This window comes from Eptesicus fuscus, chromosome 18 (genome assembly GCF_027574615.1).
Source record: "Eptesicus fuscus isolate TK198812 chromosome 18, DD_ASM_mEF_20220401, whole genome shotgun sequence".
Lineage (NCBI taxonomy): Eukaryota > Metazoa > Chordata > Mammalia > Chiroptera > Vespertilionidae > Eptesicus > Eptesicus fuscus.
In genome coordinates this window covers 53622813-53645947 of record NC_072490.1, presented here as the reverse complement: position 1 = coordinate 53645947, position 23135 = coordinate 53622813, and the positions used below count along the sequence as shown (strand labels likewise).

Sequence of the window (23135 nt, the reverse complement as noted above, 5' to 3'; positions counted from 1 at the left end):
GGGTCGTCCTGTGCACCGAGAGGTTGCCGGTTTGATTCCCGGTCAGGGCACATGCCCAAGGTTTCTCTCTCTCTCCCTCCCCCTTTCTCTCTCTCTAAAAATTAATCAAAAATATTTAAAACAATAAAGCAACAGATGTATTTAATGTCACTAAATTGTATGGTTAAAATGTTATGTATATTTTACCAAAGTAAAATAAAACAACCAAGAATGTTTACCTCACCCAAAACAAGATATTTGGAAATGTTCAGTGTTTCCAAGTCCCTCTAGACTCTGATTCATCATCCCTTTATCTAAAAAAGTAATAAAATAATCAAACCAAATGCAGGCAATTCTGCCCCTTGTTCGCCACTCTTGGAGACCCTAGCTGCGTGCTGCTCACACCCAGACTTATCCATGTCCCTGAGTACGGTTGTCAAGACAGACCCCAGCTGGTGGTGACACTCCAGTATGTCCCACTCAACAGATTCATGCCCTTGCTAGTCCTATAATCCAGGGCAAGTTTTGCCTTTGTCATGGCTTTGTTTCCCCATGTCTGTAAAATGGGAATGATAGTAAAATAAACCTTTTGTGGTGGAAGCATTAAACAAGATAATACAAGAAAACTTTTTTGTAGAATTCCTGCTCTATGCAGAGTAAACACTTAAATGATGATGTTAGGAAGAAGGTCATGATGATATTCAGACGTTATTCAGAACCTGAAGGTTCTCCTGAATCATTTTGGCATGACGTCTTATGATGCCATGGCACCCCATGACCGTGACCTCTGTAGTATCTTCATTACTGAAGGGAGAAGTCCCTTTTCAGTGTTTAGAGGTATAACTGAAGTACACTAAAATGTATATATTTAAGGTGAATAATTTGATGAGTTTTGAAATATGTATATACCCATGAAACTCTCACCACAGTCAAGATAATAAGCATATCCACCACCCCTAAAAGTTCCCTTGTGGCCCTTGGTCACCCCCTACCCTCTCTCCACCAATGATTCTCCTCAGGTAACCACTGACTGGCTTCCTCAGAGAATCATCTGAAGGCATAATGAAGCATACTGAGTTTTCCTGCATTTGATATATCTATAATATGATCACTTCTCCCCCTCAATGTGGCACCTTCTTTAATTTTATTTTTCTAACCATAACAACATCCCATGGAACATAGGCCAAAGTCCTTGAAACTTAGAAGTGGATATTCAGATAGTTTTGTGGTTCAGATAATGTATTAAGTGTATGTGTGGTCATGCTCTGTTGGCCAGAGCACCTCATCTACTTCTTATAGAAATAAATATCTTTCTGTATCAGGCAGTCAGGTTCCTGAGCATTGTATACACATGAAGATGATGTTAATCTTTATCTTGGCTCCATCTCTACAATTTGTAAGTTGTGTGACCTTGATCAAGTGGTTGTCAGTTTCCTCATCTGCAAAAGAAAGAACATTTTATGGTTTTTAGCACTTAGTATAATATTATTAAGTGTTAGCTGTGCATGTGTATACATACATACATGTGTACATACATACATACAGTGTCCCCAAAAAATGTATACACACTTTAACAGCTGATAGCTCAATTTTGAAAATGCAATGTATTTTACTAAACACTACCTTTATAATTATTCAAAGTATGTGCATACTTCTGGGGGGACACCCTATACAGATAGCATTTATGTAGCTTGATTACACTGATGAACTTGGCATAGAGAGGCTACCGGGATTATGTGATGATCTGAGTTCAGCCTCTGCCTCATGCTGGGCTCTTGGCTGTCGATTCACTGGAAGAGATGTGATGTTATATCGTGGTGTGAGATATGATGTGATATGATGATGTATTATTACCAAAAAGAAAATAAATCGTTTCGTCCCTTTGGAAGTGATTTAATTTAACCTGCATTGGGGACCAAAAGAAAGGGATTTGTGGGCTCTTTGATATCTCCCCTCTCACTGGTGCAGGGCCAAAGCAGTGGGTGAAGACGTTCTGTGTGTTTGGTTTGGGCCATGGAGCCCAAAGTAATTCTGAGAAGCTGGAGAAGACATCGGTCTTGGAAGTTTAAGAGACCAATTGGGCCTCCCTAGCAGCTAGAGACCGCTGTTGACGTTGCTACAGAACATAGAATACCTAGAGTTACCCTATGTGCTTTCCCACGTCGTAGTTAATATTTTCATAAAATATTTAAGTACTAAGTTAAATAACTAATTTTCTGGCAGTCTGTAGTATTAATTAGTATACATTTCACATGGCTTCTTTTAAAAGGAAGCAAAGGGAACAAAGAAAGACCAAGATCCTTTAGTTCTTGTAACCTTAAAAACTTGGGAAAATAGAGGCCATTCTGCCAAACACTCAAAAAATAGCTAACTTCTATTATAAAATAATTCCTTATATTAACTTATGTGGTTATAAAGGCTGAATGTCTACTAAATAATAATATTACATTTTTATTATAGCTTATTATTTCACAAATGATCATTAATATCATGTCTTACACTTTTATTATACTTTTCAAAGTAGCTTCTTAAGTTAGCTCCTCCTTATAACCTTGGAAAGCGGGCAGGACAGGTGTTATCAGGATGGCAACTGGCACAGGAGTCTGGTTTCCCCTCGATTCATAGAGAGAACTCAGCGGCTGAGCGGGTCCCGGACACGGTCTCCTTCAGTGCAGGTGAAATTAAGCACAGTGTTTTGTCTCCTGAAGAATCCTTGTCATCTACATTATTTGTTACTCTTTATAAAGTCGATGGACTAGCACTCACTTTTCCTTATGCAAATGGTGATAAATGCTATGTAAAAAATACAAACACAAGAATAAAATGATCTTTCTATTATCCAAGGTATTTGTTAGTTTTTTATGTTTTTTTCTGTGCATAAATAGAGACATATAAAATTTATTATAGTAAATTGGAATATTGCATAACACTACCTTTTCCCTACTTACTGTATCAAGAAATCTTTTCCATGTCATTAAAAGTTGTAAAACATGACGCCTAATGGCCCTTTAATGTCCCATCATGAAAATGGGCTAAAATTAATGTATTTAATCTCTATTATATTTTTATTTGCCATATTTTATTCTATTATTGGTAATGCAGTATTGAACACCTCAATGCACATCTCTGATAATTTCCTTAGGATAATTTTATCAAAGTCAGTTTACCATACAAGAGTTGTCTATACAATTTTACATGCTATCTTATACAGCTTTATTAATAGACACAGGTTTGAAGAGTTTACTAGCTACAAAATCCAGGCCTTTCTGAGCTTTTATAAAATACATTGACTAGAATGCGATCTTTCCAGTTCCATGACTCACATGGCAGGGGTCTTACATGACATAGCCCCAAAGTATCATCTATGCATTACAAATGCACATTAAAGTGATTACATTGAACTTAAATGTGTTTTGAAATTTTCTTAATATCCTTTGAGAAAATTGGTGACAAACATGTATCAAAGTCAAGTTTGAGAATAATTGGCATAGGACCCAAATACTCCTAGAGGATTTAGGCTTGTGACTTTGCTAAAAGATTTCTAAAACGGTTTCACTTACATTGCTAATTTCCAACAAGATCACCATTCCACAAACTATCTGCCCAGCAGAGGTGGCCACTGGACCCTCTCTGCTCAGTTCTATATATCGAGTGCCGGTTCTCATAGCTCAGGCACTTCTGTTGTAATTTCGGTAGTTTAACATAATAAGAGTGCCAAAGCTTAAGCGCCTGGGTGATTCACAGGATAGATGGTGACCATTAAGACATTACGTTGTTTATTTCACTTGAGATAAAAAATGAGTGATTATCTGAGAGCTGAGAGTAGATATGACATTGAAACGACCCACTTCATCCTCAACAACAAGAGCAGGTTCTGTTTTCTGCATGCCAATGGTGTGTTATTTGGGACTTTCAGTTGAGTATAGCAGAAATGCACTGGAGGTAGTTTAAGCAAGAGCTAGAGATGCAGCTGGCTTAAAACGTGACCTACAGTCAGAGCCTCCAACACCAGAAGAAATCCTGGGAGTCCTCTCCAGCTCTCATTTCTGTGTCTGCCTTGTGGTTGGGGATTATGTTGTGGCTTTTTGTATTTCTCCACAAAGCAAAAAATGGCCACTAACATTAGCTAGATTTACATGTCTGCCATTCAAGAGACTTGATAAACTGAGGCCGAGATTGCTTAATCCTTAGTTGAAGTTTCCAAGATGCAATTTACAATAGCATCAACAAGAATAAAATACTTAGAGGTAAATTTTAAAAAAAGATGTACAAAATTGTCCTCTGAATACTATCAAACATTATGAAAGTAATTTACAAAGATCAAAATAAATGTAAAAACATCTCATCTTTCTCTAGGTCTTCATAGATTTGAGCCAATATTTGTCAAGATGGTAGTCCCCAAGTGAATCTACAGATTCATCACAATCCCTGTCAAAAACCTAGATTCTATCTTTGCAGAAATTGACAAGCTCATCCTAAAACTCATAAGAAAATTCAGTTGACCTATTATAGTACAAATCTTGAAATGAGAGAACAAAGGTAGAGTACTACCTTTTCTGATTTCAAATCTTACTACAGAGCTACAATAATCAGTACAGCGTGGTGCTAGCATTAGGCAGATATGTAGGCCAATGGAATAGAATTGAGAATTCAGAAATAAACTCTTTCATTTACAGATAGTTAGCTTTCTACAAAGGTGCCAAAATAATTTGATGGGGAAAGAATTGTCTTTTCAACAAATGGTACTGAAGCTCCCACATACAAAAGATTGATGTTAGACCCCTACATCACACAAACACAAAAATTAACTCAAAATGAATCAAAGACTTAAATGTAAGGGCTAAAACTATAAAACTCTTAGAAGAAAATACATGAGTATATCTTTGTGACATTGAGTTAGGCAATGATTTCTTTATGAGATACAAAAAGCACAAATGACAAAAGAAGAGCATAGATAAATTGGCCTAAATCAAAACAAACATTTATGCTGAAAGAAAGTGCAAAGGCAACCTAATTAATGAGAGAAAATATCTGCACATTATATACCTGATAAGAGACTGGTATCAAGAATATATATAAATAACTCTTACAATTCAATAATAAAAAGACCCAATCAAAAAATGGGCAAATTGTTTAAATAATCATTTATCCAAAGAAGGTATAAAAGTGGCCAATGAGCACATGGAAAGGTGATCAACATCCTTAGTTGTTAGGGCAACACAAATTAACACCACAATAAGAAGCCACTTCACATCCCCTGGGATAGCTAAAATAGAAAAGATGGACAATAACAAGTGATGATGAGGAACTCTCCTTCATTGCTGATGGGAATGTACAATGCTGCTGCTACTTTGGAAAACAGTTTAGCAACTACTCAAAACATATGACCCACCAATCTACTCCTTAGGTATGTACCCAGACAAATAAAAACACACATCCACACAAAAATGCATACATGAGTGTTTATAGCAAGTAGCATTACTCATAAAGCTCAAAAGTGGAAACAACCCAAATGTCCATAAATAAGATATGGTATATCCATTTAGTGGAATATTATTCAGCCATAAAAGCAAAAAATGCTCATATATGCTACATTGTGGATGAACTTCAAAATCATTATGATAAATGAAAGAAAGCGGTCACAAAAGATCACCTACAGCACGGTTACACTGTAATGAAATGTCAAGACTAGAAAAATCTGTAGAAACAGAAGGTAGCATAGCAATTGCCTAGGCCTGGAGGGGGGACCGGGGGGTGCGGAGGGGGAGTAGGGAGAAAGGAGGAGGGTATGGGATTTTTTTGAGTGATAAAAATGTTCTAAAATTGATTATAGTGATGGTTGTACACTCTGTGAATATATTGGAAAGCATTGAATGGGGGGGGGGGGGAAATCTCCAGGGAAGAATTCCCAATACCTTAGTTTGGGCTATGTGTCTACCCCCAAACCCATCAGCCACTGGCCAGAAGAGAGAAGTGGTTTTCTGTGAATATGTCTGCTTCCATAAGTACGTGGATGGAAGGATGGGGAAGGAGAAGGGGCAGCTTTCTAAAAGAGCTGTTCATCTGGGCGGAGAAAACAACAGATGACTCATGAGTAAACACTCCCTCACTCATAGCACACTAGCCAATAAGTATGATGGATATGGATACTTTTTTATTTTTCAACTATAGTTGACACTCAATATTAGTCTGTATTAGTTTTAGATGCACGGCATAGTGGTTAAACAATCGTGTACTTTACAAAGTGGTCCCCCTGATATTTCCAGTACCCACCTGGCACCATAGATAGTCATTACAATATTATTGACTATATTGCCTATGCTTGTACTTTACATCCCTGTGACTATTCAGGAGCTACCAATGTGTACATCTTAATCGCTTCACCTTTTTTACCCATCCCTCATTCCCTCTGTTATGAATTCCTTTTATTTTTTTGTTTAATTAATTATTTTGATCCTCACCTGAAGATATGTTTTTATTCATTTTTTAGAGAAAGGGTAAGGGTGGGGGCGGGAGAGAGAAACATCAATGTAAGAGAGAAAAATTGATCGGTTGCCTCCCATATGATCCCCAAACAGGGATGGAACCCACAACCTAGGCATGTTCCCTGACTGGGAATTGAACCCTGAACCTTTTGATGCATGGGACCACGCTCCAACCAACTGAGCCACCTGGCCAGGGCTGAGTTCCTTTTATTAAACTCTCTTCGATTCGGTCCATTTGGAAGATAGTTAGAACTTGATTCTTAAAACTTTATCAGATACAATAAGCAATACCTTGACTTATGGACAAATTTGACTCGATATTTCTTTTCCTTTTGTCTCTGAAGAGACATTTTAACCAAAAGTTATTAGTAAAGGGTCAACTGACATTTGCTTTATTTGCCTGTCCTCTCAAACATAAATATTTCTATATGAAATGCCACCTGGAGGCAGTGGCCATAGCCCACAAATTTAATTACTAACCTTTAGTTCATAGCTGGAAAAATCCGTTTTTGAAGCATCTAAGCTAATTAGGCTTCTCTGACAATGCCAATCAATTGTTCGGAGTCTACCTATGCCTTAATTACTCTTACATCACATTACACTTTCCAAATGTCGAGAATCCTCTCTGCAAAGGCAATAAATCATTGCTGCCTGGTGCTAGTAGAGCAGCTGCTATGTCCTCACAGCTGACCTTGGCTGCCATTAGGTTGAAATTGATCATTCACTGCGGTGCGCAACATTATGAAGAAAGATTCAACGAGAATCATAGCACATAAAAAAATAGGGAGGCTTTTCAGCACGTTCTTTCTTCACCTGAAATGAACCAGGTGCTGTCAGATGTTGTTTTTAAGGGCTTGCTTGTCCACCATAGCACTTTCTGAAACAGATGAGCTCTGAGGTTTCTACACTCTGAATTTCTGTGATCTGAGCAGCATAAAACCACCATCTTTTCAGAAATCCGATTCAAATCCCTTAAATGAGTGCTCTTTTCCTGATCTTTTTCTCCAATTAAAAAATATCATCCACAAATACCTCTGAGAAAATCAGAAGTAAAAGGAAAGGAGAAAGCACAATGCTGAGATTCAGTATCAGGTTGAGAGTTGGGCTGGAAAGCTGACTGTACCTCTCACTAGTCCCAAGAGGCATGAGAAATGTAACCTTCATATGCCTCAGGCTCCTTACCTGTGCTCGGGACATGGTAATGGGTTGATGCACTAGAGCAGTGGTTCTCAACCACGAGCGGTTTTGACCGCCAAGGGATATTTTGCAATCTCTGGAGACAGCTTTGATTGTCACAACAAGGGGAATGGTACATAAAATAGTAAAAGCCAGGGATGATCCTCAAATTTCACACTGCACAGTACAGCCCTCACTACAAGGAATGACCCAGCCCAGAGTGCCAACTGCAGGGGTTGAGAAACTGTGTCTGGAGCAATTAGCACAGCTTTACACATAGGAAATGCCCACGGAGTCATTACTATGATCATTTTGGTTTGTTTGATTTAAGTAAAACCACTCTCATCACAAATACAGATTTCCTCTTCTCTCTCCTTAGCAAATTGCTACACAATCATTAAGTGCAATGGATATTCTACCTATAACTAATATTGGGATGATATTCTTAATAAATATAACGGGTCTTTTCTTTCCACTGTTATGCAGTTTCTTTGAATGATCTCTTCTCAAACAGTGACTGCCTCTCAGGTGTAAAACTGTCCACTGTGGAAAAACATGAATCGGCTTTCAAAGTCTCATTCAGTCTTTCAAGGGTACATTTTTCTTCAATTTATAGAAATGTGGAGGTAAATCATAGAATGATAAAAATCCTAGATGTCATCTGTCTAATCTAACACATGAAACAGAACTTGGTTGGCTTTAAAATAATTATTCTGTTATAACAAATCAGTAGCTGCATTTGTTGACTCTTTAACTTAGTTGGTCTCTGGCAGTTGGAAACCAGAGTGTCTCTGGGCTCCCCGGTTCAATGGGCTTTCCCTCGTCACTGTCAGTAACTCAGCTGGTGTGGGTGCAGGTTTGCATTCACCATGCCTGCAGGGCTCACTCTGCTCACTGCGTTCTCCAGGCTTCCTTCCAACTGGCCTCTGCCCACATCAGCCCACTCGACGGCCCACTGGCGAGGTCAGCAGCATTGCATCTCCTGCGAGCTTGTTGAAAGACAACTCAGGACCCGTCTCAGACCTTCCATATCAGAATCTGCAATCAATCAAGACCCTGGGTGTTTGCACATTCAAGGTTGACAAGCTGTGTTTTAAAGAAGTTGAGTGCATGTATGTGTGTATGAATGAGTTTTCATTATCACAACCAACTCAATAAGCATTTCTATCAGAAAGTTGGAATTCCTATTGTTCCACTAATATAGTATTTGGTAAACCACACCTGCAGTGTCCCTTTTTGAAAAATGGGTGAGGAGGCAACAAGTATCGTGTCTTAAAAACTACACACAGGAAAACAAGAAGCAGATGACTAGCTGTAATAGCTCATGGATTACTTTGCAGAGTTTTCTAGAAAGTCTCCAGGTGCTCCCTGGACCACATGACTAGGACATGTCAGGTGTCAGCAAAGCACATGCTTCCCAGGGCCAGGCATAAGTCTAGCTTTGGAGCAGCTGTCGTGAGTTTTTTCACAAATACTTGTATCCATCTTATTGGAGATACAACTCCCCCTGACATGGAGCCAACTAAATGCTGCAAAATGCCCTGGGAAGGAAGATCCAGTTTAGAGTGGTGATCTGCAGATTTTACAGACAAAGCAGGTAGCTGATGTTAATGTTTGTGAGGGCTGCCTTGGGGATTTAGAGTGACTGTGCTAAGAAAGATGAATACATAAGCCATCAGTATTTCTTGCCAGGCCTTCATACTTCAGGAAGAATTTGGTGAAAAGAGTGCTGTCTTATTCTTAGCTTTTAATCACCCAAAATGGCTCCATACCTTTTATAATAATATAGTGGCCTGGTGCACAAAATTCGTGCATGGGTAGGGTCCCTAGGCCTGGCTGGCGATCAGGTCCAATTGGGGCCTTCCAGCTGTTGGCCAGGGCCTCCCTCCCCTGGCTGCCGGCTGCCTGCAGGGCCCTTCCTTCATTCCGCACCACCCCCTTGTCGTCAACGCACATCATAACAAGCGATTGGCCTCCCGGTCAAACTCCGTGGGGACAATCTGCATATTAGGCTTATATACACTGAGTGGCAGATTATTATGATGTCTGAATGCATAATAATCTGGCCACTCAGTGTATATATACTAGAGGCCCGTTGCACGAAGATTCGTGCAATAGGCCTTCCTTCCCCTGGCTGCCAGCACTGATTTTCCTCCGGCACCCAGGACCCAGGCCTTGGCTCTGCCCAACGCCTTCCATCTTCGCTCCGGCCGGAGCCTTCAGTATTCTCTGCTCCTGTCGCTCCCTCTGTCCTCCGCTCTCCCCCTCATAGCAGGCGTCCTGACCCACCCGGCCACTTCGGGTGCCTGCGTATGCAAATTAACCCACCATCTTTGTTGGGTTAATTTGCATACTCACTCCTGATTGGCTGATGGGCATCGTGGAGGTACAGTCAATTTGCATATTTCTCTTTTATTAGTGTAGATATTAGAGGCCCAGTGCATGAATTTGTGCATGGGTGGGGTCCGGCCAGCCTGGCCAGGGGGAGGGAACATGGGCGGTTGGCCGGCCTGCCTGCTGGTCAAACTACTGGTCGAGGGGACAATTTGCATATTAGCCTTTTATTATATAAGATATACACTGAATGGCCAGATTATTATGTGTTCAGAGATCATAATAATCTGGCCACTCAGTGTATATATATAGATATAGAGAGAGAGAGAGAGAGGGAGAGAGAGAGAGAGGGAGAGAGAGAGAGAGAGAGAGAGAGAGAGAGAGAGAGAGAGAGAGAGGGAGAGAGAGAGAGAGGGAGAGAGAGAGAGAGAGAGAGAGAGAGAGAGAGAGAGAGAGATTTCTCTACTGTGTGCTTTTGAAAACCAGGTATGCATATGTGGAAGAGGTAGTAAGTGCTCACCCATGTCTATTTCTCATCTCCTTCTTAGGCACATGGTTTAGATGGGGCCACATGACTAATTCTAGCCAATGAAATGTGAGTGGAAGTAACAGATAAAACTTCCAGGCAGAAGTGTTTAAGAATTGGTGTAATAATCCACATTTTTCACTGATGTGGTGACTGTTAGCCACCTGTTGATATGGCAGTCATACAAGTTGAAGAGTCTGCTTCTCCAGTTCACTGGGCAGGTGCCCTCTCACCTGTACTTGACTTCACATGAATTTTGTTTGCTGAACCACTGAGTTTTTGGAGTTGGTCTTTGTAGAATGTTATAGTTACTTACCCTGAATAATACAACATAAGCAATCAATATCATGGAAGTTTGGGAGCTAAAATATTAAGATAGTCTAAGACCAGTTAATTTGTAGTCAGAAGACCCAGATTCAAGTCTTGGCTCCAATACTTACTAGGTGTGAGCCATTAGGAAATCATGAACTATCTCCAGTCTTAGGTAAAATTAAATTGAGCTACGTGATCTCTACATTTTTTTTTTTTTGCAACTCCAGCATTCCATAATTCTTTGAAGCCCATCACATGTTTTCTCTTGTGAGTATATAGCTCTACCCCTCCCTATATCCCACCTAATTATTGTAAATGATAAGCTCATGTAAATCCAAGTACATGCATTCACTATGCAAGTCCTACAAGGATCTTCTCTATCAAGAGTCATGGAATCAATTCATGCGGATACAGACACAGTATTTTGCATGGAGAAGATTCTGTCTGTTGGTACATAGGCTCTATTTGCAGGGCCATGCCTTTAGTCATCGCCTGACTCACAACTGAGTCTTCATCATTGTCACATGGAGGGGTCTACCTCCCCCCCCCCAAAATCAGTCCTATGAAACTGAGCTGTTTCTGCTACCATTAAATAGGTAAGTTTCCATATCGGTTTGACCTCAGTCTAACACCATTTGGAATACTGGAGAGCAAAGTAGATTGCAGCTGAGAATGTATTTTCTCTGGAATTTCAGGAGTTATATTGACCCTTTTGGGCTACAGGTTGCCTCTCAGTAAGTTGCTTGTGTACCTTTACTTGGGGGCATCGAGTTTCTCCAGATCCTCCTTTATTGCTGTCTCTTCACTCTGCACATGTGCTCACTGCCTTTTCTTTCTTCTCTTGCCTTTGACGTGTCATATTTTAAGCTACAAAGCTTGGGCTGCAGTGGACAGTAGTAATTTGCACCTTCCTTTGAAAAAGAAGACATAAACTCTCAACATTAGGAGTAAAACCTGGGTCACTATAGTTTTTTCTAACAGTGAGCTCTGATTATTGATCTGAGGGAAAATATCAGGGGACTGGCGTAGGGCAGGGAGAAAATTGGGGTGAGAAACAGCACACAAGGAGAAGTACATTGATTATTTCAGGTGGTGCATTGCTGTGTGTGAAATGAATATATATTATTACTCCCACCTTGGGCCATCTTTTCATAGTTCTTCTGGACACAGGATGCATTTTCTTTCTCACTGCTTGTCTGCTTATGCTGTGCCCTCCCTGGGGCTGTGCCAGCCGCTGGCCTTCCGCCCTGCTGCTCCGAGAGTAATTGTGTTGGGCCTGCTGTTCCTGTTAGGCACCTTTTCTGAGAAAGAGTCCTTTTGTCACAGCCTTCTGAGGCTTCACTGCTCACATGCATATTCAGCAGCACCAGAGAACAAACGCCTTCCATCTACAAGGAAATGCAGTGGCAACTGCAGGGCAGACAGAAAATAGATTTTTCTCCTTTTTTTCACGGTGGGTGAAAGGCTGTGAGGAAAGTAGGAGGCCGCATAAAATACTGGTGGGAAATAGAAACACCCTAATGGAGGCCAGAGGGGAGAGAGGTTGAAACGCTGAAGGATTGACAAGTACAGATTGGTAGTTACAGAACAGTCACAGGGACATACAGCCCAGCATAGGGAATGTAGTCAATAATGTTGCAGTAGCTAGGCATGGGGCTGGTGGGTACCTGCAATATCAAGAGGACCCCTTTGTAAAGTACTGTAGATGATTGTCTAACCACTATGCTGTACACCCGAAACTAATACAGAATAACATTGAATGTAAACTAATTAAAGAACAAAAATAATTACTGGTGGAATGTTTGGGGGGTGTTGTTGGCATTTAGTCCTTTAGTTTTTGTATTTCAACATTGGATCAGAAACGTAGGTGCTTCTATATTGACCCTTCTCAAGTGTAGAAAGAATAATAATAACCACTAAAGTAAAAGTGAACATTTGGATCCATGAAAAGGCAAGGACAAATGCAAAGCAGGAAGTTAGTTGTATGTTTTGCAGTAATTTGTTTTCCTATACTCTTTGAGTTCCTTCGAAATAATTTTAACGTCTATTGAAATTATTAGAACTAAAGTTTAATCTTATTTTTCTTCTTTGGCTTCAAGCATATATTTTTCCTGATTTCTTCTTTTCCCATATTCAACTGACTTTGAAATTATTTTTTATCTCTGCTGCTTCTTACCGCTCTTTGTCTCCTCACCTGAGCTTGCTGCCTCCCACTTCCTGTTCTTTCTAGGAACATCTTGGTTTCTCTCTTTTTTGAAATAAACTGTTTCATTCTGCCTCCTTTTCTTTATAACCCTATTTCCCAATTCTTTATTTTTCTTTATCTTTTCCTTCCTAAGTTCTATCAGAATCCAAATCAAGTCTACTTGCTTTTACCCCACTGGCAGTTGTCAAGAATTATAAGAGTATAGAACAAAATATGTGGTCTGTTTACTACGTAAAATGTATATTTCTTGTGAGAGTGACATTTTCCCTGTGCCTTGATAGCATTGGGGAAGATAAATGTCATTCCATGAAACTACCCACCATGATCTTATTCTTGGTAAAAAAGTGCAAATTTCACTTATGGTAGATTAACAATAGCCAACAGTGTTGGCTAATTCTCCCACCCGGAGAGCAGAAGCTCCTCTCTCTGGAGCCTGGGTGGGCTCTGTGACTGCTTTTACCAATAGACTTCGGTGAAAGGTTGACGGTGCCTGGTTGAGGGCGCAGGCTGAGTAGACTGGCAGCTGTATGTGCTCTCTCAGAACACTCACTTTTGGAGCCCTGTGTCGCATGAACAAGCCGGACTACCCTTAACCTTGCTGGAGAAGCCATAGGCAGGTGTTTCTTACAATAGTCTCATACAAGCTCAGCCTTCCAGCCAAGTTCCAGGCACACAAAATGAAGGCAGCATGGACCTCCAGACCAGCCTGTCTGTCAGCCAATACTAGGAAGTGACCTCAGTCAATGCCATGAAGAGCAGAAGAGCCATCCTGTCAAGCCATGCCCAAATTCCAGACCCATGAAATTCTGGAATATAATAGAATGACTGTTGCTTTGAGACTTGGTTTGGAGTGATTTGTCACACAGCAGTTAATAACGGGAATGCTCTTAGTTCTGCCCAACTTTACCAGGGCCTGGTGGGCCTGGAGGGGCCATCAGACAAAACATAGTTCCTCCCTTGGGCCAACTTGGAGCCAGAGAAGCAGCTGGCCATATTTCCTCCTGGTCACTTGGGCCAAAGGATAGTATCTGCTTAGCCTGAAGCTATTCCATGTAATTTGAACCTCAATCCATAAATTCAATGTGTGAAACATTTAAATTTCCTTGGTTTTCCCAAGCAACTTCTGCTCTAAGATTTTAGTCCGCACATGTGTCATCAGAGACTCCTTCCCTTTCCCTGGGATCAGTGCCCTGTGGCCTGGGGGCTGCCTGTTTTTGCAAGTCCTGCAAGCTTAGAATTTTTTTTTACATCTTTAAAAGGCTGTTTTGAAAAGCAACAACGAAGAATATGCAAGAGAGACAAATGTGGCCTGTGAAGTCTTAACTATTTGGCATCTGGACCTTTACAGAAAGAGTTTGCCAACCTTTGGTAGAGGCAAGGGTTAAGGTAGCATAAAATCTTCAGTTGTCATCTATTTTAAAAGTATATTTTTATTGATTTCAGAGAGGAAGGGAGAGGGAGAGAGAGATAGAAACATCCATAATGAGAGAGAATCATTGACTGGCTGCCTCCTGCACATCCCCTACTAGGGATGGAGCCCACAACCCCGGCATGTGCCCTGACCAGGAATCAAACCTTGACCTTCCAGTTCATAGGTCAACACTCAACCATTGAGCCACACTGGCCGGGCAGTTGTCATCTTTTTATGTTTACAGCCTCTGAGCTATTTACCCTCCTGCTTAGATAACAGGCACCGGCAGACATGCAATATACCCCTTTCCTATCCAGAAGTTCCCTTGGGGCTGGTAGTTCTCCCTGCTGTTGCTGCCCACAAGGGCAATCAGCTAACTCCGCCTGCTCCCCACACGGGAACCTCTGGATCCAGCCCTCTGCTGCTTCAGTCCTTCTCAGCCCCACAGATATTACCCCCAGAAACACCATGCAGCTCCATCACACACTCCCCACCTACACATTGTCTTTCTTTGCTGCCAATATCATGTCGTAGCTGGGAAAGGGCTGGGGTCCCCTCTACCCATACATCCCCATCCTATCTGCCAGTCCTGTTTCCCCTGGACTCCCCCCTGGACAAGAAAGGGAAGAGGTTCAGGATGCATTCATTATTTATTGTGCTAGGCACTTCAGTGAACAAAACAAAGATCCCTTCCATAATTCTAAACAGAGGCAGATAATAAACAATAGAAAATAATGAATCACTAAAGTATCTGTATGCTAAAAGCACATAATAAAGGTATATACTAAAAGTGCAATAGAAAAGAACATATATACTAAAAGTGCAATAGAAAAGAACAGAGTGAGAGCAAAAGGTTGGGGATAGAGAGTCTCGGGTCAGGCCTTGTTGAAATGTGAATAAAAACCCGAAGGAGGAGAGTGAATGAGCCATGTGGGTATCCAGGAGAAGACTATGCAATGCACTGAAGACCGTGGTCTGCTGACATGCTCAGGCAACAGGGAACCTAGTGGAAATGAAAAGGCGAGTGATCAGATTGAGGGCAGAAGTGTAAGGACTTCTTGGCTTCAGCAAGGAGTACCGTGGGGAACTTTGCAGGGTTTTGAGCAGAGGCTGGCCGGATCTAGCATAGGTTACAACAGGAATCACTTTGACCTGCTGCAAGCAGACTGGAGTGCTCAGGGGTGGGGAAGGGCAGGAGTGGAAGCAGGTACACCTGCTAAGAAGCTATCACAAGAATCTACGCAAGATATTTGGACTCAAGGTGACAGCAGTGGAGATGATAAGAAAGTGCCGAGTCTCAACATTTCCAAGATTCTGTCATTTCCCCTACAAAGTTTTTCCCTCTTCTCAGCTCAAAGATTATTTTATAGATTGAATGTTTCAAAGCCTTGCTCTTAAATGGTCATGTAGTCTCCCCAATCTGTGAACAAGGCCCTGAATTGCTGTCCTTCCCCTCAAGACTCAGGCTTTTCATCTCAAAACCTGGGAAGAATCACCTTTTTCCCTGCCTTCCAGGGACCGTATCCCTTCAGTTAACGTAAGAAACATTCAAACCTGTAAAGAATTTTTGTGGGTATATTTGAGCCAAACTATCGACAATTGCCAGGAAGCAGACTATCAATGTATTGAGATAATGCTCCTAGAATGGCAGTTCTTCTTCTATTTTTATAAATTAACATCAAAGGAGGAGACATAAGTGGGTTACATGAAATCCATTGGTGATAGATTAGGGAGGTGGTAGAAAGCAAATGAGGTGGAGGTAGTTAACAGTCAACAATTAACTCGATAACAATAACAATAAGGGAATTTGTGGTCTCTACCCTGAGCATTGATTGTGCCCAGAGGGGTCTAGAAAAAGGGAAGTTATAAGTTACCCTGACATTCCACCAGTATGTTATCATAGATGCAAAAAGACATAGGCTCAGTTACGATCAAAGTTGATCTTTGTCCACCAGCCTAGGACATGACTACCCACTATAAACTGCTTTTTAATTTAAAAAAATTTAATTTCAGACCATCCTTTGTGGATTACTTTAGGTCTCTGAGTTTGCAAGGCCACCATGCAGCCCTCCCCTGAGTTAGTCAGCCCTTTTCGTCCACATTTCCCTGCAGCAATGAGCCCAGACCACCCCTCTCCAACTGGATCCATGAAAGAAGGCAAGAACAAAGGCAAAGCAGGAAGACTAGGGGAAAACTACCTCTTAATATTTCAGAAATATTGTTATCCCACTCTTTTTTGGTTACTTTACAAATAAACATGTCTCAAGTTATGCTTGCTGTGAGGGAATATACATGTGAGATAATCGTACTTTGATGATACTGCTGGCCTAAGGAGACCTCAGGATAACTAATGTCTACTAATATTTAGACAGGAGAGAACCCCCTAGCATTGGTGAATAAGGGTATGTTGGATCAGGCTTTGGATCCAGAGTTAGCAGTAAGTATGGGTTAACCAATCTCTCTCTGATTTCTACCTTTTTTTTTTTAATCCCATATTTCCATTCTCTCTTCACCATTCTTCTAATGGTTGGTCCTTAACTTAAGTATAAGCACTCTATGAGCCCCAAATCTGCTGAGTACTTAGAATCATCTGCCAACGTCACATGGATATTAAAGTACCAGAGGCAAGCTTCAGGACAAGGCATTAGGAAGACCTCCCAGTATAATTAGCCATTTGACTATAATGTGCCCAGGTGTGGTTGTCTTGTCTTTCTTGGAACAAACTGACTTCATAAATCTGTATCTTACGTCTTTCACCAAATTTAGAAAATATTGGGCCATTATTTGTTCAGATGGTTTTCTGCTTCGTTCTTTCACTCCTCTCTTCCTGGGACTTCTATTATACAAATGTTACCTCTTTGGCTATTGACCCACCGAACCTGTTAGAAATAAAATCAATAGTGGTCCATTTTCAAGGCAAGACATTTAACCCTGAATGGAAAATCACTGGTAGTTTGCTTGCATGATGGTCTGAAGACATGACAAAGCTCATGTACCTAGGAGGCCCCTGGGCAAACAGGATGTTAGAAAGAGCTAACCAACAGGGGGAGGTTGGATCACGATGAAAGGAGGAAGTAGGTAAAGACTGTACATGTGTCAGAAAGCACACACCCCAGGAAGGCCTTCCCGCCACAAAGAGACAGGGAGGTAGAGACAACTAAAAAGCCCACAGCCCACTTTTTAAATAGCCCAATAGGAATCTTAGGCGACATCCGGGAAGAGTGCACACCCCATAGTGCTCAGCCAATGAGGAACCAGGGGAGGGACTGGAGCACTAGGGATTAATTGCTTGTTGTACTCGTTCGTTCCAGGTGTGCCTGCCCACCAGACACCTGATCTTGCAAGACGGCCATTAAAGCTTTTGCTTTCACTGTACTTCGTGTCTCTGAGTCCATTATTTGAGTTTGCACAGGTGAGCATGTTTCTCACAAACCTGTGAATTTTTTTAAACCTCAGATTGAATTCTTTCTATTGGTCTAGCTCCACATTGTCTGACTTTTCTGTCATCTCCAATCTGCTCTTATGACCACCCAATGAATTTTCTATTTTAATGACTATATTTTTCAGTTCTAGAATTTCCATTGGGTTTTTTAAATAGTTTTTATTTTGCTGCTGATATTTCCTATCTTTTTATTATAAAAAGCATGTTTTCCTTTGTGTCCTTGAATATAAGAGATGCTTTAAAATCCTTGTCTGCTATTTTTAGTACCTGGTTCATCTCAAGTTTGATCTTAGTTGATATTCTTTTTCTCTTGAATATGGGTCACACTTTCCTGTTTCTTCTTATTATAGGAAAATTTGGATTTGTGGACAAAAAAAAAAAAAAGGGTTCAACAGAAAATAACCTCATAAGGTGATCTGATCATAAATTCCTAAATGGGCAGGTCATGGTGGGTAGTCACACCCCAGGCATATAACTTCTTTAGTAAAAGGCTTATCTTTGCCTCAAGCAAGCCCTGTCCCTTTTTTTGTGTGTGTATCTAGGTTAACATACCTTTGACGTAAGCATACATGTTACAGGATAGTTAGAGGCTAGAAAAATTTCAAGGCAGGAGGACTAGGGAAACAGACAAGAAAATTAAACAAGGCCAAACAGCTTGGCAGCCTGCAGCCAGCTTGCAAGTAGTGAGCCCTTATCGTCCCCCAACCAAGGACGCTTAAGAGCAAATGCTTAATGTCTCTCCAAAGACAGCAGAGAGGAGGGAGGAAGAGGAAGGGAGATGCAGTCTTATCTCATCCCTCTCTCTAAACGGAAAGCCAGCTGTCTCAGGGCTTGACAAGATAAAATTGCCAGGTGCTTCTCACAAATCCTGGGAAAGCCGCAACGAAGTAAAAGGAGGACCTTGAAAATTAATCTGTACCAAGATATTCAGCAGAATAATTTTAAAACCTATAGACAGAAATGTATATAAGGCAGAACCCCCCACCCCACTCACTCCTCAGGTTAGTGGAGACCATCTGCGCTTTATGCCAGATGATAGATTTGCTTGCCTCGCTTCTTTAATAAATTTTCATGTTTTACTTTCTTAATAAGTTACTTTCTCAATAAACTTGCTTCAACACAACACAAATTTGCTTCTGGGGTCATTCGTTCGAATTCATTCATATGAGAAGACAAGAACCATGGGGGGACAGCACGCTCCCTCGGACTCAGGGGGCTGTCGGATAAGGCCTCTGGTGTCTGTGAGAGGTGCCTGTACCATAACCATCCTCAAGAGAGCACAGAATGGTGTTACGTCTCTTGTAATCCAGTCCCCACATTGCTTTTTCCCACCTTCATGTAATCTTAAGTTCCCTCCTTAATTTCAAATGCATAAAAATTAACCCTAAACTGTTATTCTCTGGAGAATTTGCGATCTTGCTTCCCAGCAATTGTCATTAGTTTGGCTCAAATAATTTTTATAAAAATTTTGTATAGGTTTGGACATTTCTTATGTTGACAGATTGTATCCTGGATTTTGAAAATAATACATTAAAGAGGCCTGGGATTCTGTTATTTTCCTTGGAAAACTATTAATTATTTCTGTAAGCGAAAAGTTAGCTTTGCTGACCTCAAACGGCAACTGTTTTCTTCCCTGCAGGAGCAGCCGCTGAAATCAGCCTTAGCGGGATTGCTTGGAGTCTTCCCATTGCATCACTTGGGGTCAGCCACAAATTGTGAAAACATTTTTACTCAGAATTGGGGGACTCCCTCTCTGTATCTCTCTCCTTTCTGTGACATTGCCCCTCATGTTCCAGCTGCTTTACGTATCCTGAACTCTGGCATCTGATGGTTAAGCCCATGCACCGCAGGGCTTTCTCTCTGTGTTGAGTTGACACACAGTGGACTAGGGATTGCCCTCAGGCTAAAAGTTATAAAAAATGGGAAACTCTCTGAGTCCCAGTCCCTTTTTTTATCTGCTCTCTTCTGGTTCTCTCAGGCCTTTAGACAGTAGTCTTCTTTGGTTTGATCAGGGTTTATAGTTATTTCCAGGAATGTTCATCAAATAAGAATTACTTTACCAAATAAACATCACCAAAAGTGTAACTCTACCACTCTCTTTATAAGTCCTCAGTTTCCTCCCCCCTCTTCCATTTGGTCAAGAGCCCATTGCAAGGCTCTAATCCTGATGCCAAAAGCTTTGCTGCTCAGTGTGTGATTCCTGGATTACCAACATTGGCCTCACCTAGGTTAGAAATGCAAATTCTCAGGCTCCATCCATGATCTACTGAACTAGCATCTGTACTATAGCAATATCCCAGGTGGTTCATATGCACATTAAATGTGAGAAGCACTGGCATAGAGCACACTGTGGGCCACCCCATGGGTACTTGGCAAGTGGTACTTGAAAGAGTAAGTAAATAAATGGTTCAGCTCAGCATTTACTGTTAAGTGAGTATATTTGCATTAAGAAATCTTTTTCTTCTCTAATTTTAATATAAAAATCTGTCTTTTGTATATTTTCCTCCTAAGAAAACTCTTCTTAAACTGGTGAGAGATTTGGTTGGCAAATATGCATCTGAACAGTAAAGCAGAGATATTTTAAAGCTCCATAAAAAACGGAAACTATTATCAATATCAGTCAATGCATTTATAGAAGAACTAGAGGCCCGGTGCATGAAATTTGTGCACTGGGGGGGGTGTCCCTCAGCCCAGCCTGAACCCTCTCCAATTTGGGACCCCTTGGGGGATGTCCCACAGGGATTGGGCCTAAACCGGCAGTTGGACATCCCTCTCACAAGCCAGGACTGCTGGCTCCCAATCACTCTCCTGCCTGCCAGCCTGATCACCCCTTAACCACTCCCCTGCCAGCCTGATAGATGCCTAACTGCTCCCCTGCCAGCCCGATTGCCCCCAACTGCCCTCCCCTGCAGGCCTGGTGGCCCCCAACTGCCCTCCCCTGCAGGCATGGTCCCCCCAACTGCCTTCCCCTGCAGGCCTGGTCCCCCCAACTGCCCTCCCCTGCTGGCCTGATTGCCCACAACTACCCTCCCCTGCCGGCCATCTTTGACCACATGGGGGCAGCCATCTTGTGTGAGGGTGTGAGGGTCAATTTGCATATTGCCTCTTTGTTGTATAGGACTAGCATCATGAGCTGTGTAACTGAAATGAGAAATTTTGTCAATCAAATATTGTCTACTTTTTAAATTTCCCCCAGCCTCTAGGCAGTAAATGAAAATCTCCCTCAAAAAGGAACCTCACACCCCCATCCATGCATACATTCCTCTAGATGAAAGCATTCTTCTTCACCGGCAAGCAGAACTGATAATAATTATGTGCCCTGGCAAAGCAAATCCTGTCATAAAAATATTTCTGATAAATGTTTATAATTTGGAAAGCTACAAAATAATTTTCAAATATAGAACATAAAAACGTTTGACACAAACCAAATTATGTATTTCCTTTACATTTAAAAATAATTCTACCTGATTAAAATTGTTTTCACTCTTCTTCAGCTAATGACAACTCTTGATGTAATCTTACATATGACATTCTTTAAAGAAAAATAATAATTTTGAAACATGCAAATGGAAAAAATGCTAGTAAACAAAAGTACTATCAAATAGCAAAAAGCTGCAAATAAAGCAGGAAAAATATCATCAAGAATAATTTTAAACATATACACAGAAAAGCAACAAAAACATGTTTGTGCACCTGGACTATAAAAATTACTTTGTCCACGGACATGAAAATATATCAAATTCTTACCCATAATGAAATTAATTAGTCTAACATTTTCCCTCTTTCCAAGAGATCAGTAATTTCTACTACCACATATTAGGCAAAAGCTAAAAAAATTTCTTTTCACCTATTCTGGCCACATAATGTTATTAAGTAAGTGCTGATTTGTGAATGTGACAATTCTACATAAGAATGAAACAACACATTTAATAATAAGCCCTTTCAAAAAAAGTAAAATGTCAGCCCTAGCCTGTTTGGCTCAGTAGATAGAGAGTCGGCCTGTGGACTGAAGGGTCCTGGGTTCGATTTCGGTCAAGGGCACATGCCCAGGTTGTGGGCTTGATCCCCTGTAGAGGGCGTGCAAGAGGCAGCTGATCAATGATTCCCTCTCATCCTTGATGTTTTTAATCCCTCTCTCCCTCTCCCTCTCTGAAATCAATAAAAAAATATATTTTAAAACACTTAAAAAAGAAAAACGTCATTTTTACTTGAATATCAAAATAAACTCCCTTATTGATAAATAGATGGAGTAGCTATCAATATTTAAATCAGCTAATAATTGGCAACTATGAATTCTCAAGTCAAGGGGGGGAAGCAGAAATGGAATGACTACAGAAATGGAGAAATAAATGTCAACATTAACAGGATATTTTCCAGTGTTTAATTGAAGTGGGCATCAAGATTGGCCAAAAATATAAGTTATATAATTACCCTGATTTGATGCACGCTTCAGCCGGATTCCAGTGGAACAAGTGTTGCTGGTAGAAATCATGTTCTTTCATGGAGTCAGGAGAAAAGTGTTTTGGGAGACTCATGTGTCGGGGGATGAGGTTTAGTGGAAAGAATCATGGGATGGCTGCCCCTGGGACCCCAATGTCTCATCTCCTTCCATCCACCGTGGAAAAAGCCCAGTCTTGTCTTCATCAAGCCCAAAACAAAGGCCAGTGTCCAAAGATTCTGTGCCATTGGTCCGGCACCAGCAGTCTCAATCCCGGTCCAGGAAGCGTAAGGCTGTCCCCTGAGCCCGATGCTGTGCGGCTGCAGCCAGCCTCCTGCTTGGAGTCCCTGTTGCTGTCACCTGCTAGGACCACCTGGTTGCTATGGAGAGAGAACGTGAAGGAAGGGGCCAGTACACATGTCCAGAGAGAGCGCCTCCTTGTTAAACTGGGACGGCATTATCTCAGGCTTGGGAGGGACCAGGCAATGCTGCAATCCTTGGAGTGTGTGAAGCTATAGCTCCCTGGCTAAGTAGGCTTATGCTCCCTAATTGATTACACTTAGTAACGTCTGATTCCCTTGCTTCCTTCCTTTGTCAATATTTACCTACCTGTGCTAACACCAGGGTACCACACCCCTTCCCCTGGCATCTCAGTGGAAGCATTGCTGATGGAGATACGGATCCATTCTATGGACTCTGCATTGAATGGTCATTCAAAGCATGAATTCTAGGCCAAACACACCTTGGTTTAAATCCTGGCTCCGCCGTATATTAGTGATGTGAACTTTGGCAATTTAATTAACTCGTAAGCCTCTGTTTCTTCATC

The 23135-nt window shown here is 41.2% G+C and overlaps 1 long non-coding RNA gene across 2 annotated transcripts; it reads right to left on the bottom strand.

Annotated features, from left to right (window-relative positions):
* Positions 1-1121: 1121 nt before the first annotated feature.
* On the bottom strand, positions 1122-23129 carry LOC129147120 (uncharacterized). Of its 2 annotated transcripts, none has more exons than XR_008554450.1 (3): positions 23052-23129; positions 2479-2772; positions 1122-1418 (listed from the first exon to the last, which is right to left on the bottom strand). It is a non-coding gene; the product is annotated as an uncharacterized LOC129147120 (long non-coding RNA). The 2 variants fall into 2 exon arrangements; XR_008554449.1 differs by lacking the exon at positions 23052-23129 and adding an exon at positions 11564-11681.
* Positions 23130-23135: the final 6 nt, after the last annotated feature.